The 8,241-nt window shown below is 40.4% G+C and overlaps 1 long non-coding RNA gene across 4 annotated transcripts in view; it reads left to right on the top strand.

Annotated features, from left to right (window-relative positions):
• LOC108296403 overlaps positions 1–7,880 on the top strand; it is a 20,844-nt gene extending 12,964 nt beyond the window's left edge. For 2 of the 4 annotated variants that reach the window (XR_001821845.2, XR_005198393.1), the window contains exons 3-4: positions 1,397–1,514; positions 7,618–7,878. This is a non-coding gene — a long non-coding RNA (uncharacterized LOC108296403). Of the gene's footprint in view, positions 1–1,396; positions 1,515–7,569 lie in introns of all 4 variants that reach the window. The other 2 variants (XR_001821842.2, XR_005198392.1) reach the window with 2 other exon arrangements.
• Positions 7,881–8,241: the final 361 nt, after the last annotated feature.

Below are 8,241 nucleotides of genomic sequence, written 5' to 3'. Positions count from 1 at the left end.
CCCCAGGCTGGAGTGCAATGGTGCGATCTTGGCTCACTGCAACCTCTGTCTCGCGGGTTCAAGCAATTCTCCTGCCTCAGCCTCCCAAGTAGCTGGGATTACAGGCACCCACCACCACGCTTGGCTAATTTTTGTATATTTAGTAGAGACAGGGTTTCACCATGTTGGCCAGGCTGGTCTCGAACTCTGACCTCATGATATGCCTGCCTCAGCCTCCCAAAGTGCTGGGACTACAGGCGTGAGCCACTATGCCCGGCCTGGTAAGTTTTCTTAATAGGCACTAGGCAATTACTGGATATTTTCACATTATGATATGAAAAAAGCCTTAAAACATTCAGGCCGTACTGTAGAATAAATAATCTAATCTCTTTTTTCCCTATTCTCCCATTTTTACAGATGGGGGAATTAGAAATTTCCCAAGATTATATGAGGCCATAAAGTAGATGGTGCAAATTGCCCAAGATTATAGCTAGTTGGCATAGAAAATGGATTTGAATCCAAGCCAGTACTGTGTCTTCTACTCAGTCCTTCATCTAGGTTCTATCAAATCCAAAGAAGCCATGTGAGACAGAAATGTTTTTATTTCACAGTAAAATACTTCTTTTCTTTTTTTTTTTTTTAAATAGAGATGGGGGTCTCATTGTGTTGCCCAGGGTGGTCTTGAACTCCCAGGCTCAAGTGACTCACCCACCTTGGTCTCATTTCACACTAAAAGATTTCCATAATAGCTCCTGAGATTTTACTCCTCTGATGTTGGAAATTTCCATGGTGAAAAGTTTTATTATGCAAAAAATCACCTGGGGTGCTTGTTAAACATGCAGATTCCTGGATGGCCAGAAAACTTGTCCTTGGTCAAGAGCAACATTAAGACCTGCCTGTTACTCATACCAATGCTTTCTGCCCAGCAAGTTTCATCAGAGGGCGAGGATGAATTATGGTTGCCACAGATGTCCTTGTGAGGCAGTTGGGAAGCCTTGGTAAGTTGTCAGTGGCTTTGGTGGGGTTCCCCAGTTGGTGATAAAAAAGAGAAGGGAAACTGGTCATGATCTGGCCCTTCTAGCCTTCTTTCAACAGTTATTAAGTACTTAACTAACTACCAGAGAATGTTGCAGACATTAGCAAAGTCTTGCCACAGAACTTTTGTTCTTGTGAAGTTAGACAAAGGGATAAGTAACCAGTAAATGTATAATGTATCATAAGTGTTATATCAATTCTTTTTTTCCCATTATGATGTGGAAAATGATTAGGTTAAACTAAGCAACATCTTGTGGTTTTCTCCCTTCTTCCCATTCTCCTTTTTAATACCTGCCACAGTTGCTCAATGCAATGGAGGCTGACCAAACTGAGTGTTGGGAAGGTCAATGCAGTCTTTTTTCTTTTTGTAACTTCTCACTAGACTGGATTGTGAAGGATATTTGAAAAGTATTTTAAAGTCTACCAGAACCTCCATGTGAGTGACCATGCAGCAAAAGAGTGAGGGTCCTTTCAGTGATTAAGGTAACATAGTGATTAAGGTAAGTAGGGGAAGAGAGGCTGACTTTGCCCTGATTCTTGTCAGGGAGGCTCTTAGAAATGCCATTTCCAGAGTATAAGTGACAGGCCAGCACTTTCAAAGCCTGCAACTTACTCTGTAATATATCCTTCTTAAAACGATTCATGTAGATTATATGCTTATCCAGTCTGTGATCACTCCTGCAGAAGATCAGAATAACTGAAATATGGGTGATATAAGCTCCTGCTTTTGTAAATGTTTTGTTGAAACACAGTTGTGTTCATTCATTATTATCGATAGCAGCTTTTATTCTACAACAGAGTTGAGTAGTTGGAATAGAAACCATATGGACCATAGAGCTTGAAATATTACTGTACTGTCTGGCCCTTCACAGAAAGTTTGCCAGTTCTTGGCATAGGTTAAATAAATGTACTATGTCCACAAATCCTCCTCTCCCTATTTTCCTTTCAATGGGACTTGCATTTACAGTTGATCCTAGAATGTATGGAATCTCATAGTAATCACATGGCTTCTAAATTTCTTCCCACTCAAATTAAGCTCACCAAGAAAGCATATTCACAAATTGGGCTACATGTACAGAAGGAACTATGTTTTATATGCCTCACTGTAGTTAACTAATTTATTCTATATGTATGGTTCCCCCATTTTTTCCTTCTATTAAGGGGTAACTTTTAAAATTGAGCCATTCATGAGTATCCAAAAAGTTGCAACTTATGTTTTCTAATTAAGACTTTATCCTTATTTTAGTACACTTCCCCTCTCTGGCTTTTTTTGCATATTTCTGTAGATGTCTAAGGGGGAATAAACCCCCTTAGAAGATTAATTTTCTGCAGTTCCCTATTGAGGAAATACATGACATTTAGCTTTTTAATAATTTGATGCCATTCATTGAGCACCTGCTTTGTGCTTTATGTACCCTGTCTCATTGAATTCTTATAGAAAACTGAAAGAGTTAGTTTTGTGTTGAGTTGTTACTACCACCATGTCAACAATGAGTCTTAGAAAGCTTAAGTAACTTTACCTAGGTCACATTGTAATCAGTGGCAGAACTGGGACTTAAGAGCATTTTCTTTTCTCTCTCTCTCTCTCTCTCTCTCCCTCTCCCTAAGAGATTGGGTCTCACTATGTTGCCCAGGTTGGTCTTGAACTCCTGGGCTCAAGCAATTCTCCTGCCTCACCTCCCAAAGTGTTAGGATTATAGGTATGAGCCCTCATGCCCACCCCTTGCATTTTCTATTTAAGTGGTCTTAAAGTTTTTTTGTTTTTTTTTTTCCTTTTTAAGTCTTGGAATTCGGCCTTTAGTAAGCGTAGAATAGCAAACTGTAATACCTGAACTGGGGAAAAATTCCTTGAATTCTTTAGGAAAGACTTAGTTGATGGGTACAAAGTAAAATGCTCAGGAATCAGATACCAGTATTGATTACCTATCCATACATATCCTTCTTCACTCTGCCCTGGCATATCATGGTTGATGTATATAGCAATGATCATCCCTTCTGTAATTCTTCTTAACAACTTAGAAGTGAATTGGTAATACTCTTCTAGCTAAAACCCTTCTTTAGGTGAGTGTGGTGGCTCCCACATTATCCCAGCACTTTGGGAGACTGAGGTGGAAGGATTGCTTGAGCCCAGGGGTTTGAGACCAGCCTGGGTAACATAGCAAGACCATGTGTCTACAAAAAACAAAAAATTAGCTGGGCATGGTGGTACATCCCTGTAGTCCCAGGTACTCAGGAGGTTGAGGAGGGAGGATTATTTGAGTCTGGGAGGTTGAGGCTGCAGTGAGTTGTGATCAAACCACTGTACTCCAGCCTGGGAGAGCGAGACCCTCTCTCAAAAACAAGAAACAAAAACAAACACAAACTCAAGTCCTCCTTCTCAGCAATTTCTCTCTATTTTTTCTTTCTTTCTTTCTTTTTTTTTTTTTGTGAGATGGCATTTCATTCTGTTGTCCAGGGTGAAATGCAGTGGCATGATCTCAGCTCACTGCAACCTCTGCCTCCCGGTTTCAAATAATTCTTCCGCCTCAGCCTCCCGAGTAGCTGGGACTACAGGCATGCGCCACCATGCCCGGTTAATTTTTGTATTTTTAGTAACGATGGGATTTCACCATATTGGCCAGGCTGGTCTCGAACTCCTGACCTTGTGATCCACCTGACTCCGCCTCCCAAAGTTCTGGGATTACAGGCATGAGCCACTGTGCCTGGCCAGTTTCTCTTTCTTATCCGAGGCCAGCCACATACCTACTTTCTAAGAACTTCCTTGCTGTCTTAATCTTTTCAAGGCAGGTGACAGCTTTATATAGTAAATATGCCTTCATACCCAAAGAGACTAGGTCAGGAGCCACCTTTTTTTTGTTTTTGCTTTTAATAGCTAGTGATTTTGAGATGACGGGGTTTCTGGGAGGGATTGGGAACCTTTAAGAATTCTGTTAACTTTTTAGAACTTTAATACCAGATGGGATCAGGTAAATAAATAGTTGTAGGTAGAAGAATTCCCAGAGTAGGCATATTAAGTGTCAGGTGCAGGATAAACTATGGTTCCCTTCCAGTGAAAGGACACCTGGATGTGATCATTGTTTCCATAGAAGGGTCGAACAATATGGCAGACACAATGGTCTCCCACAGAGAAATGAGCCGTAAAAAGGCCCTGTAAAAGCAAGGATGGCTCATTGTTTTAAGATAGCCAAATGTATGGCACTTGGAGAATTTCCAAGAGTGGAAGGCCTTCTTGATTGCACTCCCCTTTAACTGGTGGTGTAGCACTTATTGGCCTTTTCACAGCCTTGCCTCTTATGGGACTAGTGGAGCATTGAAATGGTTCATAGGTAAAGTGAAAAACGGTTATGCATAGTGTGTCAGCCCACCCTAAGCTCCCAGAGCCTCCATTCTGAGTACAAAGGTCAGTTTTCTTATTGGGACAGGCTAAGGATGATGGGGTTTTAATTTCTTTCCTGATCCATGGCAAAGCATTCCTAAACTAGGCACTGGATGTCTTGGTAACTGGAAAGAGACGTTCACTAAGTTGAGGAAGGCCAAAGCCAAGTGACCTTATATAGTCCCTAGATAGAAAGCATTCCATTTTATGGAATAATTTTTGGTCTCTTTTTTTTTTTTTTTTTTTTTTTAGACAGTGACTCAGGCTGGAGTGCAATGATTCAATCACTGCTCATTGCAGCCTCGACTTCCGTGCATAGGTGATCCTCTCACCTCAACTTCCCGAGTAGTTGGGATTACTGGCACATACCACGATCCCCAACTAATTTTTTGTATTTTTTGTAGAGACGGGATTTTCCCATGTTGCCCAGGCTGGTCTCAAACTTCTGGACTCAAGCAATCCACCTGCCTTCACCTCCCAGAGTGCTGGGATTACAGGTGTAAGACACCATGCCTGGCCCTGGTCTCCTTTCTTAATCCTGTTGAATAAGCAAGATTTTTTTATCTGAACCCTCCTCTTACTTACTTTTTTTTCTGTTCTCCTTCCATGATCGCTTTGTCCATCTTCTTCTTTGTCACAGGTTTGTCCTATTTCTAATTCCCTTTCTCTTTTCTTTCTTAGGCTAGCCTTTGAGACTGCATTACACTTCCCAACTTAAAGTCTTTTGATAATCCAGGCAGCTGGGTTATACCCAACTTCAAGTCTTTTTGTTGTAGCAATATGGCATTTATCTGGGGCATAGGGTACACACAGTAGGTTTCTCTTCTCTCTTTTTTAACGTATTTGTTATGTTTATGCATGTAAAGAATATATTGTTGGCCAGGTATGGTGGCTCATGCCTGTAATCCCAGCACTTTGGGAGGCTGAGGCGGGTGGATCACTTGAGGTCAGGAGTTCGAGACCAACCTGGCCAACATGAAGAAACCCTGTCTCTACTAAAAATACAAAAATTAGTGGGGCATGGTGGCTCATGCCTGTAATTGCATCTACTCGGGAAACTGAAGCAGGAGAATCGCTTGAGCCCGGGAGGTAGAGGTTGCAGTGAGCTAAGATTGTGACATTGCACTCCAGCCTGGGTGACAGAGGGAAGCTCTGTCTCAAAAAAAAAAAAAAAAAAAAAATTTGGAAACCACCAAAAAGTAGTATTAAGAGGGAAATAAAAAGTACTCATGATCTTAGGACACTGTCATGTGCTATTTTTAGTCTTATTCACCCACTTTTCTCTTTACACAACATACTTTTAGGTTTTAAATTTTATTATTATCTAAATTTTTTTTTTTTTTTCAGATGAAGTCTCGCATTGTTGCCCAGGCTGGAGTGCAGTGGCATGATCTTAGCTCACTGCAACCTCTGCCTCCTGGGTTCACTCAATTCTCCTGCCCCAGCCTCCCAAGTAGCTGAGATTATAGGTGCGCACCACCACACCCAGCTAATTTTGTATTTTTAGTAGAGACAGGGTTTTACTATGTTGGCCAGACGGGTCTTGAACTCCTGACCTCGTGATTTGCCTGCTTCTGCCTCCCAAAGTGCTGGGATTACAGGCTTGAGCCACTGCGCCTGGCTCTATTATCTAAATGTTAATTTTAAATATTAATTTTAGTGTACTTCTTTGATTATTTTCTTTAGAGAAATTTCTGGTTATAGAATCAAGCTTATTAGCATTCACTGTATATAGTAGCATCATTAAAACTAGCTAGACTCAAGAAGCAGATATTGAATGGGTACCCCTTCTTTACTTTCCTCTGATTCACTCTATTCTGGTGCTCACAGCTAAGTGAGTATGTACACCAATGGCCTATCGTTTGGTCAGTTATCTTTTGTGCTCTGAAATGTCTTTGTTTTTCCATCTGCTTTCAATACCTCTATGCCCTTTGTATATAAGGGTAACCATATTGTTCTTTCCTGCAAAATAATAATACCTTTCCTTCCACTCAGAATAACTGCCTAATACATACAATGAATAAGGGTCACATAGACTCAAGAGTAGTGATGGAGGTTGGATGTGGTAGCTTGTCCCTGTAATCCCAACACTTTGGGAGGCTGAGGTGGGAGGATTGCTTGAGCACAGACGTTTGAGATCAATCTGGGCAACATAGCGAGATCTCACCTCTGCTGAAAAATAAAAGTTAACTGGATATGGTGATGCATGGTTGTAGTCCCTTATAGTCCCAGCTACTTGGGAGGCTGAAGCAGGAGGATCACTTGAGTCCAGGAGTTTATGTTTGCAGTAGCTATGGTCATGATGCTGCACTCAGGCTGAATGACAGAGCAAGACTCTGTCAAAAAAAAAAAAAAAACAAAGTATGTGTGACTTCATCGTTTCTCATCACTCAGTGTTCTTTCCCTTACACCAGATCATAAGACAGTATTCTGACATGACAACTTAGGTCAGTTTATTAGAAATAGTCTTTAATTAATTTGGTAAATTACTATGAATGAACATTTCATTCATTCTGCTAGGTCTTAGGTTTTGCCAGCTGTTCCATTAAGGGACACTCTATGGCGCGGGTTGGCAAACTTTTTCTGTAGAGGGCCAGGTAGTCTCTCTATTCAACCCTGCTGATGTAGCATGAAAGCATCCATAGACAATATGGAAACAAATGAGCATGATTGTGTTCTGATAAAACCTGATTTACAAAAACAGGTAGCAGGTTGGATTTGGCCCATGGGGCCATGGTATACTGATTCCTGCTTTGCAGTATACATACACAAAGACTTTCAAACAGATGTATACAATAAAACAACCATTCAGAGTGATTTGATTTACAGTGTGTACAATATAATAAAAATAATACAGCTGTATTTGAGTCAGCACTGAAAAGTCTCCTCTGAACTGTGTCTTCTTACCTGCATGAATTGCAGAATATTCATATGAATACCATGAATATTCTTTATGGGCCATGTTATTACCATCCCTTAGATGAATCTCTTCATTGTCATGAGTCTTTCTTTGCATGGTTTAGAAGTGATGTTGTCTTTATATTATGTTATTTGTTCTTAACCTTACATTATCAGCTCTGGTGTGATTACCTTTTTCATCAACATGTCTTCTACCCTACTTAGGCTTATAAGTGAATTTAATACAGAGTTTATTTTGGATATAATCATGGTCTTAACAGGTAAGGTAGTGGGACTGTGCTATGTCAAACCCTAAATTTGGCTTTCAGGATGAGGAAGTATTAATTCTTCCACTGATATCTCAAAAGGTGATCTGGACAAAGGAACAGGTATCTCAGTCAGGTAAGTGATGGTTGAATATAAAAGTAAATATTATTCTTTGACCTTTTTGTTGTATTTGTTATGTTTAATAGCTTTCCTAATAATGAACCAACCTTGTATTTTTTTTTGAGACGGACTTTTTTTTTTTGGAGATGGAGTCTCGCTCTGTCGCCTAGGCTGGAGTGCAGTGGCGCGATCTCGGCTCACTGCAACCTCCGCCTCCCAGGTTCAAGCATTTCTCCTGCCTCAGCCTCCTAAGTGGCTAGGATTACAGGTGCACATCACCATGCCCAGCTAATTTTTCGTATTTTTTTTTTTTAGTAGACATGGGGTTTCACCATGCTGGCCAGGCTGGTCTCTAACTCCTGACATCATGATCCACCCGCCTGGGCCTCCCAAAGTGCTGGGATTATAGGCATGAGCCACTGCATTTGGCCAGATTCATAATTTTCAAGAATTTTGTATTATGTTTGCTAAATTTGATATTTTAAATTTTATTTTTTTTTATTTCTTATTTTTTTTCATTATCCCCTTCTCTAAGTTAGAATAAATTTTATTTTCTATTTGATGTA

The sequence above is a fragment of the Cebus imitator genome, unplaced genomic scaffold (assembly GCF_001604975.1).
Source record: "Cebus imitator isolate Cc_AM_T3 unplaced genomic scaffold, Cebus_imitator-1.0 Scaffold709, whole genome shotgun sequence".
Classification (NCBI taxonomy): domain Eukaryota; kingdom Metazoa; phylum Chordata; class Mammalia; order Primates; family Cebidae; genus Cebus; species Cebus imitator.
The sequence above is the reverse complement of the archived record's forward strand: the minus strand, read 5'-3'. Positions and strand labels throughout refer to the sequence as shown.